The sequence below is a fragment of the Corvus hawaiiensis genome, chromosome 2 (genome assembly GCF_020740725.1).
Source record: "Corvus hawaiiensis isolate bCorHaw1 chromosome 2, bCorHaw1.pri.cur, whole genome shotgun sequence".
NCBI lineage: Eukaryota > Metazoa > Chordata > Aves > Passeriformes > Corvidae > Corvus > Corvus hawaiiensis.
Window position 1 is genome coordinate 107357802 of NC_063214.1, and position 24222 is coordinate 107382023.

Genomic DNA, 24222 nt, shown 5'->3' on the forward strand with positions numbered 1-24222 from the left:
TGTGTATGTAGATTTAAGTAGGAGAGAATGGCATAAGGAACAAATACCTTGTCCTTATTATATGTATTTTTCCTTTGCTAAGGGAACATTAGCAGAAAAGCTAAAAGCTCTAGAATGACTGTGTTTACATTATTATACAGCATGTTTTTATCCCAAATCCTTCATCGCTAATTGTGGTTTGTGCATAAAGGTTACTTGTTTATCTGAGGGGTTTTTTCTGATGCAAAGCTATTACAAATAATGTTGAAAAAAAGCAGAGATGATGTTCTGAAAATCTTTTTCCTATTTTTTCATTTAGTCAGAGGACTTTTCCTAAGGAAATACAGTGAAGTGCATTGTATTTGAAAATACTGGAAATACATTGGATAGTTACAAACTCTTAGAATAGGCTGTCTTAGCTTACCTGGATTTTGGCTGTTTTCTGAAAAGAAAAGCCACTTGAACAACTCAGAGATCACGGCTGAGGAGAAGAATCTTTGCTAATGTTTAAGATTTGTCAAATATTTTTCCTTTGAATAAAACCAGTATCCCTTTTACTTTGCAAAGTGGTCTTGCTGCTTTTTGCAGAGTTAACCTTTGCTAGTAGGCACAACTATTAGCAGGACTCTTGCTTCAGGTTTGAAACTAATAGGTTAGTACTGTGATTTAAAATCAATAAAGTGGTAGGAAGATGCTGTGGTCTCCAAAGCCATAGGTCTGCAAAGATGGGCACATGGAGAAAGAAGCCTAAAGAAAAAAGTTAAGCCTAAAGCTAGTGTGAAATGGAAATGTTACACAGTGAGATAATAAACTGTGTGTATAAGAGGAACACCGACAATTGTAGTTTCAAGTAGAGTCTGTTGAAATGAGGTGAATACATCTTTAGATGCTTGAGATAAGCAGAGACTGTCTAGGTTGACAAGGTGATGATACTGGAACAGGGATTGTTTTTTTGGGATGAGGCAGAGCTCACCACACAGCCAGGCTGGAGAGAAAGAGGGGTTCATACTAGCAGGGAGTCAAACCATGAGAAGCATTTGGATAGTGCTCTCAGGCACATGCTCTGATTATTGGGGTGCCCTGTGCCGGGCCAGGAGTTGGACTTTAGTGATTCTTGTGGGTTCCTTCCAATGCAGGACATTCTATGATTTTATGCCTATATTGGTATGTATAAATTGATGGCTGTTTTTTAGGTTAGCCAGTTATGCAGGAAAATGTGTGATGATGAAGTTTCTCTAAAAGCATAGTTTAAATGAATGAAATCTCCTAGACTTATCTTGCAGTGTGCTGTGTGTTACCAGAGGCCCTGAGCCTGAGGGCATATAGTTTAATGATTTGGAAGTTTGGTGCAAGTTGTTCTTGTATGTCCAACATCTCTTGCCTAATGAGATGTTTTTTCTGGTGTTTTATTTTAGAAATCTGTCTGGTTTTGGTTATTCTTAACAGTATGAAATTCTTCTTTGAGATAAAGACCACTCAATTCCCATATTAAAAACAAACAAAAAGAAATGTTAGTTAGAATTATTTGTATTTGGCACTTCAGTACAATGAAGAATAACCTTTTGAATAGGTTTAGTACTTCCAGGCAATTTCTTCTTAGCCTAATATTTAATTTTGTTTTGTTTGAGCCTTCTGTAATACTCTTGCATTGTGTTCTGATAAGTTGTCTGCCTCAGAATACATGAAAGAAGTATTTGCTGACCGCTTAAAGAAAGGTACAGTTTACTCATTAGAAAATATAATGAATATGCGTATGTAGCAGAATCATTACATTTCTTTTCAGTATCTCAGCCTTTTTCATGTCTTTTATTACCCAAACCCCTACGGACCAGCAGGGTCACGGTTTTCTTAGTTTTCCCTTTGAAGACAATTTTTTTTGTTGTTTCTACAGGCAGCCCACTTCTACACACTTCACACTGTTTGTGTTTGAGCAGACTAAGGAATTCCCCTTTTACCAATGTGGGCCAACTTGAGAAAATTTTCCCATGTCCATTACTGTGCTTTGAGGAAGTCATCCTTGTAGGACAACCAGCCCTCACAGGACTGGCTCTGAGCAGCTCCTAGAACAAGGCGAAATCTGTTCTTTTGAAAGTGCAGGGTTGTATTTCTACTGTCCGTGTCTCTTAATTCTTTCAGAATCTTAATTCCACTATGTCATGGTGGAGATGCTGGTCTGTTGTAATCCCCGTAAGAAGGGCATGCAGGCTCTGTAAATTGTAATTTAAAGTGCTGCTTCTTTAGTGAGTATTAACTTGAATAAAGTAAAATAAGACAGGTAATCTTACATCCCTTAAAATGCTGGGAATCTTCAGTTGTGCAGTGTCAAAATGGCCTTTGATCAGAGTGCAGTATACTGTGCAGACCAGTCTGTAAGAAGAGCTTTTTTCATTATTTTCATTATCCAACCTGTTACAGGATTCTTTTAAAAGAAAACTCCTGATCAATTCTGTTGTCAAATAGAAAGATGTTCTCAGGACAACTTCTTGCTACATCCCTAGATAAAGGCAAGGCCACACATGTAGCTTCAGATGCTGAGTGGGAGCTGCTTGCAGGCTCCTCTGGTACAATGACCTGGCTGAGTTTGTCCTGCAGTCCAGTCAGCTGAGCCTGGGCCACCTCAGGTGAACTCTAATGTGCATCACTGGTTTCTCCATGTACAGTGTTCTTCTGGTTAGGGTCCACACACATTGCCTCTGAGGTGATCATCAGCCTTCACATTCCTGTTGGTTCATTGATCAGTGTCAAGCAATTGCCTTTTCCATTTTCCAAAAATCTGATTGTCTCCATCATGCTGTATTACCCTTGCAACAAATGTTGGAATGCTCTAAGTCCTCCGTGAAAAATGGACTTTTTGGTAAGGCTTCTCTTAAAAAGGCTGTATCTATTTTGCTCTCTTCAGAAGGTGCTTTGAAGCAGGTGTTCCCTCTAATGTAACCTGTGTTGTTCTGTCTTCTAGCCCTCATGCAAAAACTTTTGACTTGTTTCTTAGCTATTTCAAAGCAAATGTACGTGCATTCAAGCATCCTTCTCCTTTGCAAGGATCTCCTTGCTTTCTTAGGATATTTGAAGGAAGATGAGCTGTGTCTGTTGTGGCAGTGCTCTGGTCACGCAAGCAATTCCACTACATTTTCTGTAACCCTAAAGAGTGGTTTCATCATCTGGGATGACAGGTAGTTCAGATCATGAGTATTTCTAGAACTGTGCACTGATTCTGGTTCCTCCTGGTTTTTTCTCACAAATTTTATGTGAAGCAGCTAGGACCTGGTCATGCTGCTTTCATGGAGCGAATGAGTATTTCATACTCAGAAAATTTGGGTTTTCTCTAATATTGTCGTAAAAGCAGAGTTCTGAATCTCCCTGGTGGATGTTAGAATCCCTTTTCTGACTCTTGTATCTGCTGATGTTATTAACACCTTTGCACTTCAAATCTGCTAACCATTTTTATGTTGTTGAGTTCCCCTTTAGTGTTAAAAGGTAAGTGTACTTGTTTGTAAAAGTTGCAGGTTTTTTCAGTGTGTTGTGTATTTTCATGTACTTGCTTTAGATTTGGCTCTCAAGGTTCCTTAGCTCCCCAGCAGGTGCTAAGCCAAGTATTTGGACTGAAGAATACAGTCAATGCAGTTTAATGTTTATGGTATTATCTTTTGTACTGAAATGGGTACAGCTGTTTCTTGTTTTACTTTGGATTTGACTGATTTGACAGTAGTTCCTGTTTGGTTGATTGAGAAATAAAATGATGAGTAAATGAAAAATCTGAGTTCTCAAAATGAGACCAGATTGCTGCCTGTGTTTTTTCCCCTCAATGGTACAGTCTTTCATATGGTGAAGGTAGTACGAATTGATTTCAAATTTTGGCTGCTGAGTTGAAGAACACAATAGCACTGCCTGGTATTTGAGCCCTGGGATACCAGCTGTGCTGATCTGTAATTTTCTGGGTTTTGGTGTTTGTATTTCACCAAAATTTCTGTGATACTGTGAGTTAAGGAGAGGTATTCCTGTCTTGACAGAAGTAGACATCGCTATTGTTATATAAGTATGATATTGGTATTCAACATTTTAATGATTTGTCTGATGGTAAATGTTAAAATACTGCTGTTAAAAGATAAGGAAAACAGACTGCAGTGGTAAGCATTTAGCATTACGTGCCAAGTGATTCTGTTCAGGGAAAGCATATTTTAAATATTTGTATTTTTTTCATATGCAATGGACTTTCAAAATCAGAAACTTTCAGCAAAATATTAATGATGTAAGGAGCATTTTCAGTGCTTGGTTTTATCATTTCAGAGTAAAGCTGAGAACTGAGAAACGTGTAGACTTTCTCCAATCTAATTCCTGCACCTGGGGAAGACTAACCCCAGGGCTGGGGGCTGACCTGCTGGAAAGCAGCTCTGTGGAGAAGGACCTGGGTGGGAGTTGTGCTGGACAACAAGCTGGCCATGAGCCAGCAGTGCCCTAGAGGCTGAGAAGGCCAATGGGATCTTGGGGTGCATTAGGAACAGCATTGCCAGCAGGTCAGGGAGGTGATCGTGCCCCTCCACTCCCCCTGGTGAGGCCACGTCTGGAGTGCTGTGTCCATTTCTGGGTTCCTCAGGACGACAGAGACATGGAGATCTTGGAGTGGGTTCAGTGGAGGTCAACAAAGATGATTGAGGGATTAGATCATCTCTCTTATGAGGAAAGGCTGAGAGAACTGGGCCTGTTCAGCTCTGAGAAGAGACAACTGAGAAGGGATATCATCCAGTATCTGCAGGGAGGTGTCAGAGGATGGGCCCAGGCTCTTCTCAGTGGTGCCGAGCAATAGGACAAGAGACAGTGGACAGAAACTGATGCACAGGAAATTCCACCTGAACATGAGGAAGAACTCTTAACTGTGTATGACTGAGCACTGGAACAGATTGTCCAGAGAGGGTGTGGACTCTCCCTCACTGGAAATACTCAAGAACCATCTGGGCACAATCCTGTGCTATGTGTTCTAGGATGACCCTGCTTGAGCAGGGAGGTTAGGCCAATGACCCACTGTGGTCCCTTCCAACCTGACCCACTCTGTGATTTTGTGATATACACTAGAATGGCTATTTTGTGTCAGATGATTTCAGCCAGCTCAGTATCTTAAAACTGATTTTATTAGAGGTAAACAACAGATGAACAACAGGGCTGGTGTGATGTGATACTCCCCACAGTATTCACAGTGTCTAATTCATACAGTGCTACTGGAAAGTCGTTATCATCAGAATATTCTAGCACAGAATATGTCAGCAGTGTATTTTTTAATTTCCTTATCCTGTGCCTAAAGCTGCCTATCCTATAGGTCTTCTACTTGCCAATGTGTCTTGTTTAAAGTATTAACTGATGTTTCTGCATGCTGTGTATTCTGTCCTTATGTATTTTTTAATATACCATCAATTTACATATAACTATCCATTACCTAAAACTAGGTAAAAATACAGTGCCAAATCATATTGATTCATGTCTAAGATCTGACATATTCTCTCATTGTTACTATTGCTGTCTCGTTGTTGCCTCTGTTTGGTTACATCCGCACATTTTTTGCTGATTTTTTCTTTGATTTTTGTATGTAATTAAAAGCAGTATGCTAATTTTCTCAATTAATCAAATGTGGTTTGGCTTTGTGGCAAGATTTTTGATTTTAATTGTTCTGCCAGAGTTAAAATCTCTGTGCAGCATACTGTTTTCTTTCAGTAAGGGCACCTCACCTATGCAGTATTACTGCATTAATGCTGTTGTTTCTCAGGCTAAAGCATGACATCACTGATGGTTTTTTGTGGGAAAACTTGTGTAAAACACATACAATGAACACGAGACTTCATGGAACCTCTGAGTTTGCCAGTAGTAAATGTTTGCAGTAGTTGAAGTTGAGATCTGTCCGAAGTATTATGTGAAGAAAATAGAGCTATTAGGCAAGTGGTAGTGCTGAAAGTTGTATTAACTCTTTAATAACCACTTGCTTCAGCTTCACTATGAGGCAGTGAATAACCTTTTGAATTCCTTACGGAATTCTGGTGTGAAATGTTAGATGCAGAGTATTTGTTTCATGGACTTCCAGACTACTTCCATGGCATTCCCTTGAGTACAGCAGTAAAAGGCAAGCTCTCACTTGATTAGTGCTGATTCACTTCAGTTATTGCTTTCCTATACATAGAAGTGACATACAATGAACATCTATAACTGGTCATTGTGCAGGGTAGGTGTGAATGTGGTATTGACAGTTTTTAAAGCTTTCATTTTTCATTGATGAATTGTGACATTTGTCTTTACCTGAACCTTCCATAGTCCCCTTGGTGCCCTCTGGCAGGGGGAAACAGACAATCAGATTAGCATTATATTAATGTATTTTAAATATCATCTATGTCAATAAAGTCCTGATTTACATTCAAGTGGAAGATTCATATGTATACTGTGGCTGCTCCTAAGATCGGATAGTTGTGCAGAATGGAGCATAGAAACTGAAGTTGCTGAGTTCCCACAGTTTGACCAGACCACTACTAATTCAGTCTCCCCTCTCACCCCCGAGATGGGCTATAATATTCTCTGTATCACAGTATTGCTGCCTTTTATTTCTTTTCGTTAAAATCTTATTCCCAAATCTCTCTCTCTCTTCAATATTTTTTAAAGAGTTGTTTCATACTACATTTCTTAATAAAAACCATTAAAGTACTAATTTTGAGGAAGCAGCAGATTGTAAAATGTCTTACCCACACTAGTGGGAAAAAAAAAATTAGATCTCTGTTTGGTGTTGTCCTGTTTTCTTCGAAATCTGAGTCCTGGGATTAACTGAAGTAAACATTTGGATTCACACTTGTAAGGCTGTGTAGGATGAGGGGATGAAGTAAGGTAGTCCCAGATCTTTTTTTCATTGTTTCTAATGTTTTCTGTCTGTTACTTCTGCTATACATTGCTAAGATACGCTTTGTTTCAAGGTTTTATTTAATTTGATCTTATAAAAAACCTTGCTATCTTTATCAGTCAAATACAGTCTTTAAGTGGGCCTGGCCAGGGTTCAACAAAGTGGGCATGAATTTATTAAATTACCAGGGGGAATGGTAAGGGAGGCTTAGGTTGGGTATCAGGAAAAGGTTCTTCACCCAGAGACTGGCCAGGCACTGGAACAGGCTCCCCAGGGAAGCGGTCATGGCACCAAGCCTGACAGAGTTCAAGATGCATTTGGACAGTGCTCTTGGGCACATGGTGTGATTCTTGGGGTGTCCTGTGCAGGGCCAGGAGCTGGACTCAAGGATCCTTGTCCTTTCCAGCTAAGGATGTTCTGTGATTCTACGAAAGTTCATTTTTTTGTTATTAACATAAGTCACTTTGTAGCCATATCAATGGAGTGGTGCTGCTTTGATGTCTGCAGTTGTGCTGTGCTGTTTCCCTTTTGAGTGTTTTATGACAATCCAGACTGGTGTTTGAAAGTTCCCCTGTAGGATACTCCATTCCCTTACCTCCTCCTTTGTGTTTGTCATGTTAGGAACCCTGCTCAGATATGGGTGGTGTTCAGTACCAAAAATTCTCATTCCGTCTCTCCTTTGTTCCCAAAGGCTAATATTTAGAAATGAAAGGTGCAGGGCAAAGATAAGAGAGAGAGCTTTCAGAGTGGAAAAATTAACTTGCTGTGGAAGGGGGCACTAAGACTTTTTTTTTTCAGATGTGTTCAATTTAAAGCAGTACAGTGTGAGGGTGTTTGCTCTCAGTACCACAGGTTAGGATGGCTTAAGTTGGCTTGTCCATTATAACGTTTCATACAGCACAAAGCTGGGGTGCAGAGACGCCTGATGCTGCTGAAGTTCGTCAAAACAAGAAGGGTGAGGGAGACAAACAGGGGGTTCACCCTTGTACTTCAGTAATTGAGGTAGCTGAAGGAAGCATAGAAGCCTGAGTTAAAAATAACAAGAGTGATTCATCTTACTTTGGAAGGATATGTAAAATGTGTTATTGATGGTTTTCAATTAAAATTAAGTCGAAGATAAGCAATTTGTTGCAGTCACAGTATCTAAGATCAGTATTTCTTTTAGTCAGACAGTTTCTTCCAGTTGGTCACACTAATGGCTCTGGATTAACTACACATCTTTTGCACTTTTTCTTTTGTTTCTTAAAGAAACTAGATGTATTTTTGATAGTATTTTACATAATATGTCATATGAATTCTTGCTGTGGGTACTGGTGTTGCTAAGTGAAAGGTTACTGCCTATGCTGCAAATAACAGCTTTGCTTGGAATATTGCTGGTAAATAAACAAGCCCCTTAATAGTTGCTGCAAACTCCACCTGCAAAGGGATTATATATACACTTGGAATAATACAGGAATCGTATTCAGACCTGCAGCAGTGTGTTCTGTGGCTGCCCTTAATGGCTCTTAATTGCAAGCAGCTTGTAGTGCTGTATCTCATTTTAAGGTCCTGGTAAGTGAAATCTTATTTTTAAGTCTGGATGTGATGAGCACCCAAAGCAAGACTATCCATACAAATTATTTTTTCTTGCAAAAAGTTGGAAATGTTATGCTGAAAGTTAAAGTTTAGGAACGTGACTACAGTATTTCTTAGAAGCAGCAGCAGGAGGAATTGAAACAGATGAGAATTAGAGATCTGATGTAGGGTCTTGGACCATTAGGAAAGTAGCAGTGCAAGCGAGTGAATTTATAGTTAATGCAAATTAATATATGGGAGAGGGAACAGCATATGGCTAATTATAGGGCTACATCTGTAGTAGTATGAACTTGGTTGAATATTGGATTACAATCTGGTCTTGTCATCAAATTGCAAATGACTGTGTATTGTAATTGATGCAAAGAAAATTATATTTCTAAATTTTAGGCTAATTGTTTTCCTGCGAGGGATTCCAGTGGAGTTTTTAAACTTTTCTGGGACACGTGAGCAGCTCTGAGCACTGGGTTCATCATCTATTTCTGGACACTCTGTGTATTTAAACAAAGGCCACTAAAATAGAGCACAACTCAATGTTTCAGAAGATCATTCATGTAGATTATTAAATGTAAAACAGTAAAAATGAGTTGGGATCATCTGGCTGGCATTTAAAATTACTTGTAGCAACCAAGTTGATCTAAAAATTTTAATACACTGAAGTGTCTTGAATATACCATTCACATTGCCTTATTTTCTTAATTTTTTGGTGAATTTAAAGTCTTTTTTTTAACTCAGGAGTTCTGGAAAATGAGCATTTGACAGTGTAGGTAAAACACTGACAATAACAGTGAAAACTTTCCTATCATTTCACTTTTTCTGGAAACTATAGGCTCTTCCTGGCACTGTATTTTTTTCATCAGTAAAGATTACAGTGTGTTTTTAAATAGTACGTCGTCCTTCTGAATGTCCTGGTTATTTCCTTGATTCCTGAGTTTCCTTGATTACTCTCTTCTCTCTAATTCCTAACTGGTGGAATACCCTCCTAAAATATAAAAAACTTTCTATTCTTTTTGAATAAAAATTCCTGGAAGTTGTAACTTCTTTTGAAGTATACTGGTATTTACTTCTCATTCAAAGCCTGGATAACAATAAATGGGGAAAAAAGGAAAGTAGTTTCCGTTCATACCATTACAGCTGTTAAAATTTGTACAAACGTGTAAAATCTCATGCAGAGAATTTAATAATTGCACTTATTATGTGTGGTGTTTGATCACAGCTAAAAGCCTAACTAAGGGACTAGACAAACCTGACATCACAGTGTGGTGATCAAGAAATTTTGGATACAGTGGGAAGGCAGGCTGAGCTCTTGAATAGAGGCCACTTTTGCCAAGACTGCTTTGTGCTCTTTTTTCAACCAATAGCAGTTATTAAATGTTTGCACAGAACTGAAATCATTCTTTATGATATCTATGCCTTATACATGTGTTACAGTTCTGAGACTCTTCAAAACACATAGTTCTTTTTGCTGTGTGTAGCTGCACCTGCACCTGGACAATAAAGCTTGATGAGTCTGCTGCTTGCTTTTTTTCAAGAATCAATTTTTTTCCAATGGCATGCTAGCTTCTCCTTTTCTAAAGTATGTCTATTTAAGCTGCTTCTGGTTTAAGATAAAACCTAAAACATCCTCTGGTTTTATAAAGTATTTGCATTTTTTCTATCCCTGATTTATTTTAATTTAAATTGCTAAATTAGCCCAATCTTTGTGCAAGTTCCTTTTAAGCCCTAACATCTTAGAACATAATGGCTTTACTTTGCCCATTATGAAAAATCACCCACTTTATGCAATTTTATTCTCACTTTTTCGGATGTGTAGCAAAGTGAGGATTTGTTTCTGAACAGAGCAGGTAACTCTTTTTTGGAAACAGATACCAACATTGCTGTCCAATTTTATAGTTGCTTGCACCTTAAAAACTTTGATAAGGCATCTTCTGTCTCTTTCTCCATGTGAAGAGTAGTTTCTGTACAGTACTGGGGTGTAGAAAGATTAGTATTATGAAGTTCAGTGTCAGTCTTGCGTAAAGGGAGGGTGAATATTTGCAGTTCTTGAAGTGAAATGATTGTACTCGTGGATGGCTATTCCTTCATGGTTTCATTCACATGTACCCTCATACTCACACACTTAGAAGTATAAAGGGACGTGTGTGTGCTCATGGGAGGTGTCAGATTTGGGCAGTGTCTCCAGTGGGCAGAATGAAGGACAATGGTAAGGAGCTTTCAAGTCCCCACTTCATCTCTGAAGTTCCTCTGGGTGGTGATGACAAACTAGTTCTTAAATCTTTCGTTTATGTGTTATGTTTAGATGTTGTCTGTTGTTATGGATGGTCCTTAGCTTCAGTCTTGCTTTCTTGAACTTCCAGGGGTCTGTTTTCTGCTTTTCCTTGTTTGGAGTTTGTGTTTGAAAAATATGTTTATAATCTGTTTCCCTGATAGGCTAACAGAGGATAGGCTCATATATTATGAGCTGCAACCTTGTGGCCATCCTCCTGTTGGGATGCATGATCTGCTTGTGAGTCAGCTGTGCTGCAACCTTCTGGGCTTGGCATAATGTTTTACTCAATTTTACTTATTGGAGCACCATCCCATGAACAGTTTTCTTGGTTATTAACACTGTTTTCTCTTGAAACCTTGTTGTGCAGTTTCTCCTCATGCTTGTGCATGCTTGTGTGTGCACTCTCTGAGTGCTTCCCCAATATCCTATTCATACTTACCCTGATCTGTTACACACTTCTGCAGCAGAAACAAGATGCCTATGTTCTCTGAAAGGGTGGTGGTTCTGTTTTCGGTTTTTGGCATAGAATTGTGCTGCCTTGTTAAACAGCTCTCCTAATCTTTCGGTCTAGAAAGAATCGTTATAAAATTGGGAAATCCTTCCCAAATGTGTTTTATGATGCATGTTTTTCATACAGTTCTAAGAACAGAAGATTACTACATATTCCAGTGTGCTGAAAATTATTTGCAAAACAGTTTTCTTAGACATAACTTTGGCTGAACAGGATTACCATCATTATTGATTTTCCTTTGGGTTGTAGATGGGCTTTAAAAAAATTGTGGTTTTGGGGTATGACAGAGGTAGGTGACATTTGTAAGTGTAATAATGCACTGAGATGTGGAAAGACGAAATGCTGTAGGACCTAAAAAACTTGACTGGTTACACCTACCTCTTCTTTTGACGGTATGCATCTTGACCAGGAGGCAGGCTATCTTCTTGAAATCAATTAACATTTCCAGCAGAGATGGAGTAATGCCATGTTTATGCACAGAAATATGTTGCAGGCAATGCCATCTGCAGAGCAGAGCTGACTAGCTGCTGCTTCTACAGGATCAAGTTTCCTGTGACTGTGTGAAAAACTCAGAGTGGTGCCTACCTGTTTTTTTCCCTTCAAAGCATCAGCCAGTGAAGAATGGTGTTAAGAAACAGATACAAGATAGTATCTGATGGAATTGCACCCTGGGCTCTGAACCTGCTCTAATTTTGTAAGTCCTTCCTGCTTCCACTGCTATAAATGTTGTAGTGCTAAGGGACTATTTGAGGAGCAAAAGAGAATCAGCAGCAACTTCCCCAGTGACTTTAGAAAGGCTAAACATAGGCCAAACAACATCCATCCTTTCGGCTTTAGCAGGCTTAAGAAAAAAAAAAAAGAAAAAAAGTGAGGGAGTGGCATTTCTCCCCAGAAATTCTGGGGTGTAGTGCCCCCTTCATCCATATCCCTCAGATAACATAAAAGAGACTGCAGACCAGATGTCTAGATGATGTCAGTATCAGAGAAGCAAATCAAGGGTGATCGGCCTGTCTATAGTATTTCTTGGTTTCTATTCAGTAGGGTTCTCAATTAAATGAATAGTGTTTAATTTATACTGCTGAAGATGAGCTTCTGTTGCTTTACCAACATCCTTCCAATTGCACATGTGCACGTGTAGATAGCTGTGTGAGTGTGTATATACACACACACATATTTGTTTAGTTAATGAGTTACAGCAAAGTGGTCTCTTCTGGTCAGTTTTAGAAAATGGTACTAGCCCATTCCTTCTGTTGCTTCTTAGCAGATTTTTGTATGTACTAGTTATCATGTTGTTACACTGATCCTTTTCATTTTTATGGATATAAGGAGAACTATACACTTGTGCCTCAGTATAAAATATGAATGGCAATAAATCTGCTGTTTTATCAAAGTATTTAGCAGGCATGTACAAGGCTTTAACAAAATATGAATAAAAATTTCACAGCTAAGTCTTGTGATTATATTTTCTCAGCTTTCACTTGTCTCTCCATCTGAAGATCATGTTTCAGGAACCTTCTGAAAATGTATCCTTACTGCTAAAGTGTCTTGTGGTTTTTTCCTAAATATGTTTGTGTGAAGGAAAACAATCTTTTTACCACTTCTGAGCTATTAAAAGAAAAATGAAAATGAAAGGTCTGTTTAGTTTTATCACTCTGTATCTACAGTAAACAATAAGACCCAGAATTTTTCAGTAGGAGAACATGCCTTTTCTGAACATATCTGGCTAGGAATCAAATTATGAGGGCATAATTTGTTCTTGCAAAGAACAAATATGCGGAAAGAGAAAAGTAAAGGAAAAATTAGGTATCTCTTATCTATGGATTTGTTTGAGGTTTTTCTGTTGATTTTTAGACTAGGATAGGTTAACAATTAACGTTCCTCAAGGCCACCTTTTTATTTTTTGAAGAGGTGGTGATAGTTGACTAGTCACACAGTACTACCTGAATGAAACCTGTGTGATGAGGCTAATTCTTTTTTTTCCTGTGAGGATTTTAACTGCATTTAGAGTAAACAATTTATTCATTTGCCAGCTTTTTATATATATTACTAGATATCCAGAGCTATTGCTATATAATTTTATATTGCAATGTTGTTCCGTTTTTTAAAAAAAAAGAAATCACACCCAGAATCATGTTATGATGAAACCAAATCAGATTTAGCACATTCAAGCACAAATGCTAGTCAACAAGCTGCTGTTAGAACTATTGTTTACTCTCTGTACTACCAGAAGGCTTGCTACTATATCAGTTTACAAAGGACATAAGGCACCCTTCCTCTGAAGCTTTGTTTTCCGTATCTGCATGTAGTTTAGACCAAGTACTGCAATGAAGCTCCAAGCTTACTTGTACAGATTTAGCTTTTGGATTTTTGTAGTAATCTTAAATCAAATCTGAAACAGCAGTACTGTTACTAAACATTAATGAGAAATTTTTCTAAGTAAAAGGTTCAAAACCTTTACTCCAGGAAGAATCATAAAACTTTTCCAATTGTTACTTTTTCTTTCACCTCTGTTTAAATGACTCTTTATAGTGCCTTGGAACTGAGAGAAATAGGGCCCTAGGAGGTCAATATATGACATAAATTCGAAATCCATATTTTTCATATAACAGCCTCTCATGTTAAATATTTGAGCTCTTGCCCAAGGATCTGATCTGAAACATTCATGTGGAAGCTTAACATAAGGAGAAAAGCTACTTCTGATGGGGCCTTATTTGCAAGTTACTTGAAGTTCTATTAATTTCAGGTAGTACCTTTAATTATACCAGAGAAAGGAAATGCAAAGCTTATAGCAGGGATATTTATAGCTTCATGAAGATGCTCACCAGTGAACGTACACTTTATTCTTTAATATGCAGGTGAAAGAAGAAGGATGAGCTTCAGAAATTCTGGTCTTGCTGCTAGCTATGCCAGATTGCTTTGTGGGATGTGAGAATTGACGCTGCACAGTTACGTTGGCAATGGGGATGTTCTTACTTCAGTAGCACAGTTTGGAATACTTTATTTGTGTTTCTAGCATGTGAATTACAAATACAATCCAATGGACTGTGATGATCTTAATGTAGCAATGCAACTCAAAGAATAATGATCCAGAGAAAATAATATCTCTGAGGTTACTAGTCTTGATAAGATTTCTGAAATGTACCTTAAAAACATGTGCATGCATAAAAGTTTGTGCATGCAAAAATAAAACATACAGACAGAAGGGCTGCAAAGTTAAGTAACTTGGGTGGAATTAATCTCACCCACTGTTTCAGTGCTTAGGTCTTGCATAACCAATCTCCCTCATTTATGTAAGTTGAGAGAGTCCAAAATCCGAAAAGCAACTCTTACCATCTGGAAATTATTAAAATCAGTAACCTTCTGGCCAAATCTTCTCTCCCTCTCCTGGTTTTACTAACCGTGGGGAAAGCCTTGAAAAATCACAGTGAGTATCTAACTCTTAGCTGGCTAAAGCTAAGTGAGATAGACTCAGGAAATATTTGGCGTTTTCTGTAGATTCACTTAAGTCTTTTTGAACACAGAATATAATTGTTCTCAGTTTGTATTTAGCCTTGGAGGTTGCTGTTTCTATTTTAGGCCTGGAGAAGGGCTTCAGTTTCTTTTGCATACACCAGTATTTCTAATGAAAGAATGCTACCTTTTCCCCTCAAATACTGCCTTGCTTACATACACTGTGATAAACTTACTTTCCCCCCCCCCCCCCCCTAATATTCTAGACTTCTTCAAATATAAAATTCATCATGGAACACCATATGGATACCCACGCAGTTGTCACACAGCTGTCAGCTTCTAGTATTTGAGATGGCATAGCTAGTAACCTGTTGCCTTCATCCCCCGTGCATACCAGAACACTGTGGAATGAGACTCATCTGTGGTTTTAGTGGGTTTGCAGCTATTTCTGAATTCTCACCATTCCTCTGCTTTCAGTTAAATTGGGTTCCACTAAAATTTTAATGTTCACAGATTCATTTATTTGTTATGCTGGTTTTAACACTAGCTTCTGAGTCGAGGTGCCTTACCCCAGTTCTCTTTTCAAATCTGTTTTCAGGCTGCATTTGTCTGCTTTTATTTCCCAGTTTCTTTAGCCTATATTTTCCCTGGCCCTTAACTCTTCACTCTGCACTTTTTTGTCCTCACTCCTTTATTTCCACATGTATGTTCAGCTTCTCAAGTTAGATAATTACCATGCAACTTGTGTAGAGGCAGCCCTCCTGTTCCTCCAACCTCTGCAGCAGTGATCAGGAGGTGTTTGAGGTATGAATTTTGCCTGCTGTCTTTCTTTTTAAGCAGTTTGGAATAAATTTTAATCTTAATGCTATTCTATGAAGAAGAGAAATTCTCTAAAAGGAATGCACTTTTAAATGCTCGACAGAGAAAAATGGCAGTTTTCTTAGGAGGCAAGATTTTCTCTCATTATCCAGAGAGTGCACTGTATAATCTCAGACAAGAAAAGCCTTTCTTTCTCTGCAAACCTGAATGTGGAAACTTTGAGAAGAAATGAAGGTCTCCACTGAAATACAAATCAATATACAGATTGGAAAAAACTTTTTGAATTTAATTTGCTTTGGTAAGAGTGTAATGTCAGCAAAAATATTTCTTGATGAAAAAGACCTAGAGAGCAAAAAGATGTCTTGTAAATGCCACAGAATCATTAGGGGCAGAGGGGCATATTGTTTTCTTTCCATAATACTGTTGTCTAATGCGAACTGAGGCTTGAAAATACAAGTGGCATTTCCTGTTCAAATTTATCCTTTTCTGGAGAACAACACAAAAAATATTCTCATTAAAGATCTGGAATAAGTGAAAAGGGTATGTTTGTGAGCCTTAATGCTGCTTGAGGAGAAAGAAGACACTGTATGATGGAGAGGCCATTGCATGACAGATGCTTAGGGTTAATGCAGACATCTATGAAATGTTCCATAGCCAAACCTAACAATGAGCTGACACCAGAATACCAAAGGTGTTGGTTACATTAGGTAGCACCTTTTACATACTGAATTGCATGAAGAAGACAGTGTTACACTATTTTGTGTGCCCAAAATGTGAGGAGAAAAAGTTTTCAGTTTAAAACTTTCTTCCTTTATTTATTTATTTTAAATTGGAGGCACTAACCATAAAAGTTCTCATCTTTGAGATTCTAGACAGGAAGACCATTGTAGCCTAGGCTTTCCTCCAGATGTGGAGAGCTTACCATTACTAACAAATTAATGTGTTAAAACTAAAGACAACCTCTACCTTGGCTCTTGCTTTTTCTCCAGAACAGATCTAGAATGGCTGCTTGGTATCTGAATAGGCAATTGCCACCTCTGGTGGTTTAAGGCCCACTGCAGAATACCGAGGAGTTGTTGCAGCCATTTGCACATGAGAGTTGTTAAAGTTAAGGCAAGCCATGTCTGTGCTTCTGCAGCATGGAAATGCCAGCAGCTGCTGCTGTTTATGTGCTTTTCCTTCAGCAGTGAGAGGGACAGGGGTTTTTTTACTAAGATAGTGTTAAACCAAGTAAACTAAGTTTGAGAAATCTGTTGTAGCTTGCACACTAAAACTAAAATTTAGTTGGTATGTAAAAATTGTTAATATAGAATTAATAGTGGTACTTCATGATGGATGGATGGATGGATGGATGGATGGATGGATGGATGGATGGATAGATGAATACAGACATTTCAGGAAAGATGGGCTCAAAAGAAAGAGGGGTGAAGTTTCCCTTTGTGGGAAAGAGTGTCTCAGATATATGGTGGTATTTTCTGGGATGGTGTGACAGCCCACTTTTAAGGAAAAAGTGGGTCCTCACAGATGGATAACAGTTGAGACGCTGTGGTTGAGAGTTAGAGGGGAGATGAGAAACTATGGCATTGTATTGGGACTTTGTTGTACACCACCTGATCAAAGTGAAGAAATGGGCAAAGCCTTCTTTAAACAGCTGATGTCATTTCTGGAACACTTGTTTTTCAGGGGGGAACTCTGATGCTTTTTTTCAGGGGGGGATTTAACTTCCCTGGCATTTCCTGGACAGGCAGTGTGGTGGGATGTAAGCAGTCCCAAAGATTTCTGGAGGGTGTCAGGGAAGCTTTCTTGATTCAGGTGATGGAAAGACCAGCCAGATTATTATAATAATTGGCTACGGTGTTTGCAAAATAGTGGAGTTCAAGATCATGAGTATATTGAGCAGAAAATGTTAAGAAAGTACAGACCTTGAACAGAGAGTCTTCAAAAAACTGGTAGGTGGGGATTTCATGGGAGGCAGCTCTAAAAAGCCCCTCTGACAATCCCATGTGAGTGTTGTAGATACCTCAGCAATCTTAAATGCTACTAGATGCCCATGTTTGGGCTACTGAATCATGACTTGAGTGACTGATCAATGTAGAGCTCTTAGAAGCTTGGAAACACAACTCACATACAGGCATCTGAATTTAGAGGTCTTTATCTGAAACTGAATTCCATCTGAAGAGTTTCAGCCTCAGGAACCTGCTTGACAAGTTTTCCTTTGGTTCACAGTAGGTCTTGTTTTACAAATTAAAGAAAATGCCTGTGAGATTGCTGATGAGAAAAAAGACAACCCCCCAAAAATTTAAAATGTGAAAGTACCAGATAAAAAATAAATTGTATCCACTGCAGAAATAAAGACTTCAAAACTAAAGCTTGAGGTGTGATAAACGTCAGGAGTTCAGCCAATCATGCTGAAACTATTTTGACTCTCAGACTTAAAATGACAATACTGAGGACTTCTTTAAAAAACCAACCAACCAACCAAAATAAGTATTTTCCAGTAAGTTCTACTTACTCATGAGTTACAAGGTGCCCAGGAAAGGAACACTGCATTATAATAACAGAAAGTTAGGAAATACAATGTAATTATAAATGTCTTATTGACCTTTGCATTTATGGAGTTAGTGATATCTTAGAGGTAGTAAAGTTTGCCTTTCTACATTCTCTGCGTTGTTATCACTTGTATTCCAAGTGTTAAGATTATGCTATAAAAAGTAATTAAATAATGCTGATATCTGCCAATGCAGTATTATGCTATTTATAAATAGCTTTCATTTTCACAATTTCCAGTGTTAACAGCCCAAAAAAACCCCTGAACAAATAGAACTGGAAGAAGACTGAGGTTTGAAACTGAAATTACTATTATTGACATTTCAGCATCGGAAGAATTTTATAGAGATTTACTGAATTTGGTTTCTGTTTTATATCCATGGTTTGGATTAAGCAATACTGTCAAATTGTAAAATTATATGGTATGGTGCTACAACAGAATGAAATGAAACCCAGATTATTTTTAAAAATTGCCACAGTAGTACTAGTTTATCAAGAAAAGCTAGAATAGCTACATTTATAGTATTTAAAAGCTGTTTTTTTATTCCAGATCCTTTTCATTATATTATTGTACGCATTATTTGGGGAAATGTATTTACTTTCTTTCTTGGAGAAAATTGTGAATAAATATGAAAAATCCTCTTGGAACAATGGAAGTTTTGATGCTAACCACTATCATCAGCCTGCTAGTTAGTAGAAAATACTGAGTGGGTTCTCTTCCTTTCAAGTGTTCTTTTTAGGGTAGTATTTACACCCTAAATTAGTAGAGTGCAAGTTCTTGAAGGATGTAAAATGCATCCTTTGTAGTGCATGCCTTAGGATTCAGGTGTGCCTCTTCATAACTGTTCAAAGCAGAATCAGCTACAGCAGGTTGCTCCAAATCTTATCCTTGTGGATTTTGAATACCTTGAAGGCTCTTCAGAAAATCCCTGGTAATGGGGACATTCAAAATTGGCAGAAGTGCCTTCCAGCCCCAGCTGTCCTGTGAGCCTGTAAACTTCCTGCAGTCTGGAGAGTCCCTGGCATCAGCATCAGTGTCACTTGAGCCTGCCACTGGGGCTGGAGCCCCAGTCTGGCAGTCCATGGATACAGATGGGCCACTCATTTGGCTTACAGATTTGTCTGGTAATTGTATCAGAAATGCCTGCTGTTTATGACTCCCTTATACTACACTTGATTTAAAACAAATAAGTAAGACTGGTAATGCAAGCATTGCCTGTGACATCTGAACAAACAGTAAAGTTGTTGCAAGTGTTTCTGAAGGACATAGATAAATCAGAGAAACTGCTTCAATCTGCATTCATTTAAAAAAAAAAAAGTCTCTTTCCCGCATTACCTGCACTTACTGGACATTTCCTGTCAAACTTGTAGCTCAAGGTTTCAGCCTTTTCTTGTGCTTCTTTCCCCAGTGGAATAGCTGAGGTTATATAGCTGTTCCCCTTGAAAATCTTCTAGTGGGTCTAGAGTGGTTTAAGCTTTCCTTAGTCCTCTTGTTCTTCCTCAGCCAGGAGACAGTGTGGCCATCTTAAAATGGCATGTCAAGTATGGAACTCTTTGTTCTGTTAGGAGTCTTCCTCTGCACTTACATGGTTAGTAAATAACATTCTGCTTTCAAGAGATAGAAAATTGATTTGTGGTGATTCACTCTAGTGCTTCTTCTCAAGTGAACTCTAAAATACATACGTTAGAAAAATTCTAAGCAATTTTCCAGTAAATAAAGGCATTGTGATAACTCAGACATACTGTTCTGTCATTATTTACCAAAGACTCTGTCTCTTCCTAAAAATAAATAGGACTTTTAGATTAGGAAGTAATTTCCTGAAAGTTCTCCTATGCTAAGAGTTATATTGCTTAGATAAATCAAGTGTGGGGGTTTTAGCTGAAAAACAGAAGAATTGCAATTTTCTCAAGGGAGAAATGTAAGATTGAAACAGTGAAGCACCTCTTGAGGGAACTTCTCCGGAGCTTTTTAGGTGTAGAAGAAGACATAGTATGCTATGACTTGCACTTCGTATTGTGAAGCCATTTGAAAAAAGGAATGGCATCATCTTGCACATCTCTCTTTTTCTACAGAGAATATTTTATGGTACTCCACTAGATTTTGAAAGTAATTGCCAGCAAAATTGCCAGCACATAATATCAGAAGTGTTGAGACAACAGGAAGCTGTGTTCTAGTCTGTTAGTACTGTCCAAAGGTGGTAGTGTTTTAAGGCAGAATAGAAATGGAGTCAGGACAGTGTCCAGGCAATGCCTCAAGGACCTGACATAATTGCAGGTAACGATGCCTGTGACCTCTCAGAACGTGCATTGCTTGGCTTAGTTTAAAAACTTTCGTAATGACAAATGTCCCATTTGTGATACATTGATCTGACTAAAACGCTGTTATTTTCTGTTCTTGTTTTGAGAGTAACTTTAAAAAAAAAAAAAACCCTGCCAAATAATTTTTCAAAGCTTCATTTTAAGCAACTCATGAAAAATGCTTTACCATCTTGTAATTGTTTTCTGGGCTTTTGTTGCCTCGTGGCTGACTGCTTAATGTTCTGTGATTTTGCTAGAATCACAAGTATTGAAAAATCTGTTCTAAATACTTTAATATTGTAGAACATAATAATGTTTATGCAAGTCAAAGTAAAACTGGACTACTTTGTTCTGAAAACACATTAGCCATCGGATATGTTTGGCTAAATTTCGGTGATCTTTTTAATGTGTGTCTTTGTTGTGGGAAACTCAATTGTATAAATGTAATAATGGAGCTATGAGGATCAAACTAGGTTCTTGCTCACTTCTAAATAATTTCTATGACATGTAAATATTCTCTATGAGTAGAGAATGCGATTGATTTAACTTTTTCTAACAGAAGTTGAGTTTGGGCCTAAACAGCCTCACACTTGTACAGATAGAAATCATGAGTTAATCACAGAACATGCCATATCATATTTTAATGTGTCACTTAATATATCAGCATAAAACTCTGATGTGATGTACTAGATAGTGCTTGAGCAGCACCAGCTGAGTAAAGGCAGCAGTATTCTGCTCGTGTATGGGATGTGCTCAGTATTGACTACTGCTATCTCTGTTCATGTTGTTGATATTTATACACATTTGTTCTTTCAGTTGCTTAAAAATTCCATGCTTGAGAAATTCTTGTAATCATATAGGGTGAGGCAGTAAAATTATAGGTGAATGATGTAGCTTTCAGAAGGTTGGAATCTTATCTATTTTTCAAGAATCTTGTTGTGTACCTATGCTTTGTGTCAGATTTTCCATGATGTGCAAAAGAAAAAAGGAAAAAAAGTCCTAACAGAAACCTTTGAAATAAAATAGGGACAAATATTTGAAGAGATTTTTTTTTTGCAACATGACATTTTCAAGAATAGGATATGGTTTCTCTTTCCAGACAATAATGGTTGTAGTTCTAAGATCTTGATTTAGGGTAAGCAGCATCGTGTTCCTTGAGTATTCCCATCAAAGATCTTTCAAGAAAACAACAGAGATACATTACTCTGCTGTTCTGACACTTGTCTTGTGCCACATATAATTACATATAATAAAGGTGACTTATGTAATATAAATTTTGGAGAGACAGTGGGAAAACAGAGGATCTCTGTCCTTTAAATGAAGCAAAATTAAGTGGTTTTGAATTAGAAACTCTTCTAGTTTGATAGTGGTGACAGGAAACACCAGCTATGACAATCTTGTGAGGAAACCTCAGGGAGAAACTTGTGGGTGGGAAGGAGCATAGCAGTGAAAATGCTCAGCTCTCATAGCCATACTCTCCTCTCATCTGTGGTTAAATGGGCAGAGGGTAAAGCATGTGTTTTCTCCAGAGGCAATTCCCACGCTTATTTTGAGGTATAAGAAAGGACTGAGCCCTAATATGAAGTGATTTTTCTCTCCAGGGCTGGAGGTACCCTTTTCCCACGAACAGGTATCTCGTTCCTGTTCCTCTCTATCACTATATTTATATGTGAAGGAAGAACAGAAATGTTTGTCTTAGCCTTATTAAAAGGTATTAGCAGGTTTGTACATGAAGAGATATATTTTGCCTCTTTTTAGACACATGTGATCATGTAGTCTGAATAATGCCTTTCTGTACATCCTTAACTTCTACACAAAGTCTTTTCAGTAACATTCATCTGTTGTTGCATGTTTAATTGTAAAACAGTGTTCTTTCTGTAGTTTTAGAACATAGAATGTTTATAATATACATGCTCAATAATCAGAGGTAATGCCAGTGTTATGAGAGATTTGACTTCTGTGTTTGCAAATTTGCTGTTGTTGTAAAGTGAAATATGGAGGCCATATTTTTTTTATTAGAACGTGGTAATGAGATGCTTAGTAATAAATGTAGCTGAGTGAAGCAAAATTACAGCTAAGCAAACTCAAATTTTCCTGCTTCATAATATAAGCTGGTAGTAGTAAGTAGTAGAGATCAGAAAGGATTATGTGAGTTTTTTCTTTCTTTGACATTCACTGAAGTCAAAGATTGAATCAACTAGACCAGCTTATCTACCTAGATGATACATTCAATTTTCATGCTAGGAGTTGGATACTGAGCTATTGCATAAGAAGGTTTCCACAATCAGGCTGAACATTGTTTTCGGTACTGTTCTGCTTCGTAGTACAGTCTTGAAAAAATACCCCTTGAAATGCAAAAATAAATATTTTAACGAATGACAGTTCTATTCTGGAGAATTCCAATTTGGCCTGGTTTTGAAATGCAGAAAACCAGATCCACAAAAGAGCTCAGATTTCCAAAATGTCTTTTAAGTAAATGTTTAAGTCACAAAGTCCAAATTCAATCTATAAAGAACCTTTCAGATTTGCCCAGGAGTCTGAATTATCACTATTGAATTTCTTCATTCCTCAAAACTCTGTTTTTCTTTGTATCCCCCATTCTGTCCATCTTCTCAGGGCTCAGCAATGTGGTGTCTGTGTGCTTTGCACCAAGTGGCTGTCAGTACTTGTTTGAAACTTATTTGAATCAGAATTGCTGTCTGTATGAGGATGCATTTTATAGCTCCTGTATTTCTTTCAGTGCACTTAGCTATTGCTTTGAGAATAAAAACACAGACTTTTTATGGTAGCTGGAACATCTAAAATTTTTTCTTTTACTTCATGTGAAATAGGCATGTAATACTAATGGATAAATTTGGTTCATCTGCAAAGTGGTGTATGCATGCTGTCTAAACATAGGCATATTACAGTCAGCAGAGGCTTTTGAGGGCAATTATAGTGTTCCTTTTCTGAAAAATCTTTCAGAGGCTTAATTAGCCAGAACACCTACCAGTAGATACCAGAAGTCAAATAAACTAAATTTACTCACCCTCTTAATGTTCCTTCATAGTCCTAGTAACTATTACTATTATTGCTAGAGTTAGAATTAATAAATATAACAATACTATAACTCAGTAGTAGAAATATAATTAGTAAAATAGATTGTTCAGTTTGAGACCATTCTTTCCAGGTGCTTTTATTTTAATTGGGATCAGGTATTTTACAGGTTCATGTGTTACAGTGACTTGAAATGAAAAATGGAGTAAATGTTTGTGTTACTCAATAACTGGCTACACACATGTCTTCAGGTGCTCCAGAGGGGCTTCATTTTTATTGCTATCCTCCAACCTGGCCTTTGTATGGTATTAGTAGTGGGATGTTGTTGGTTTGGGTTTTTTTTTTTTAACTGTAGTGTTTAGTGAAGGCATGTAAGGTAGATCTAGCTCATCAAGTACCCAGGTAGCCTCCTGCCTGTCTGCTCACAAGCCCTTACTCTGTGACTTTAAGGCTTCCTCCACGTCCAGTTACTGCATCGTTGTATGAACAGACCTGAACTAGGCTACATTTGTTGGCAATGTTTTGTCCATGTGCTAAATGCATTCCTACTCACACAACAAGAGAGAAACTTAGGAGAAAAATGTGACCTATGATTTGATGAGTAGAGAATGCTAGAGGAATGCACAAGCAGGTGGACATTAGGAAGTCACCACTTATGACTGTCCAGTAAGCATGGTTGAACCCTGCCAAATACAGTTACTGATTCCTGTTTTGGGTAGGTTTCCCTAAAGGTGACAAATTTTTAAAAGGAGGCACAGAAAAGCTACTTTCCTAATACTGTATTCTTCGTGGGTATTTGAACTTTGAAGCCCAAAAGCTTTTGGCAGCCAAAATCACAGGTCTTACTATAAGCCTTAGCCACATACTGGCACAGTA

At 37.9% G+C, this 24222-nt stretch overlaps 1 protein-coding gene across 9 annotated transcripts in view; it reads left to right on the forward strand.

Moving 5' to 3' along the window:
• CDKL5 (cyclin dependent kinase like 5) overlaps positions 1-24222 on the forward strand; it is a 124968-nt gene that overhangs the window by 51412 nt on the left and 49334 nt on the right. The window lies entirely within an intron of this gene.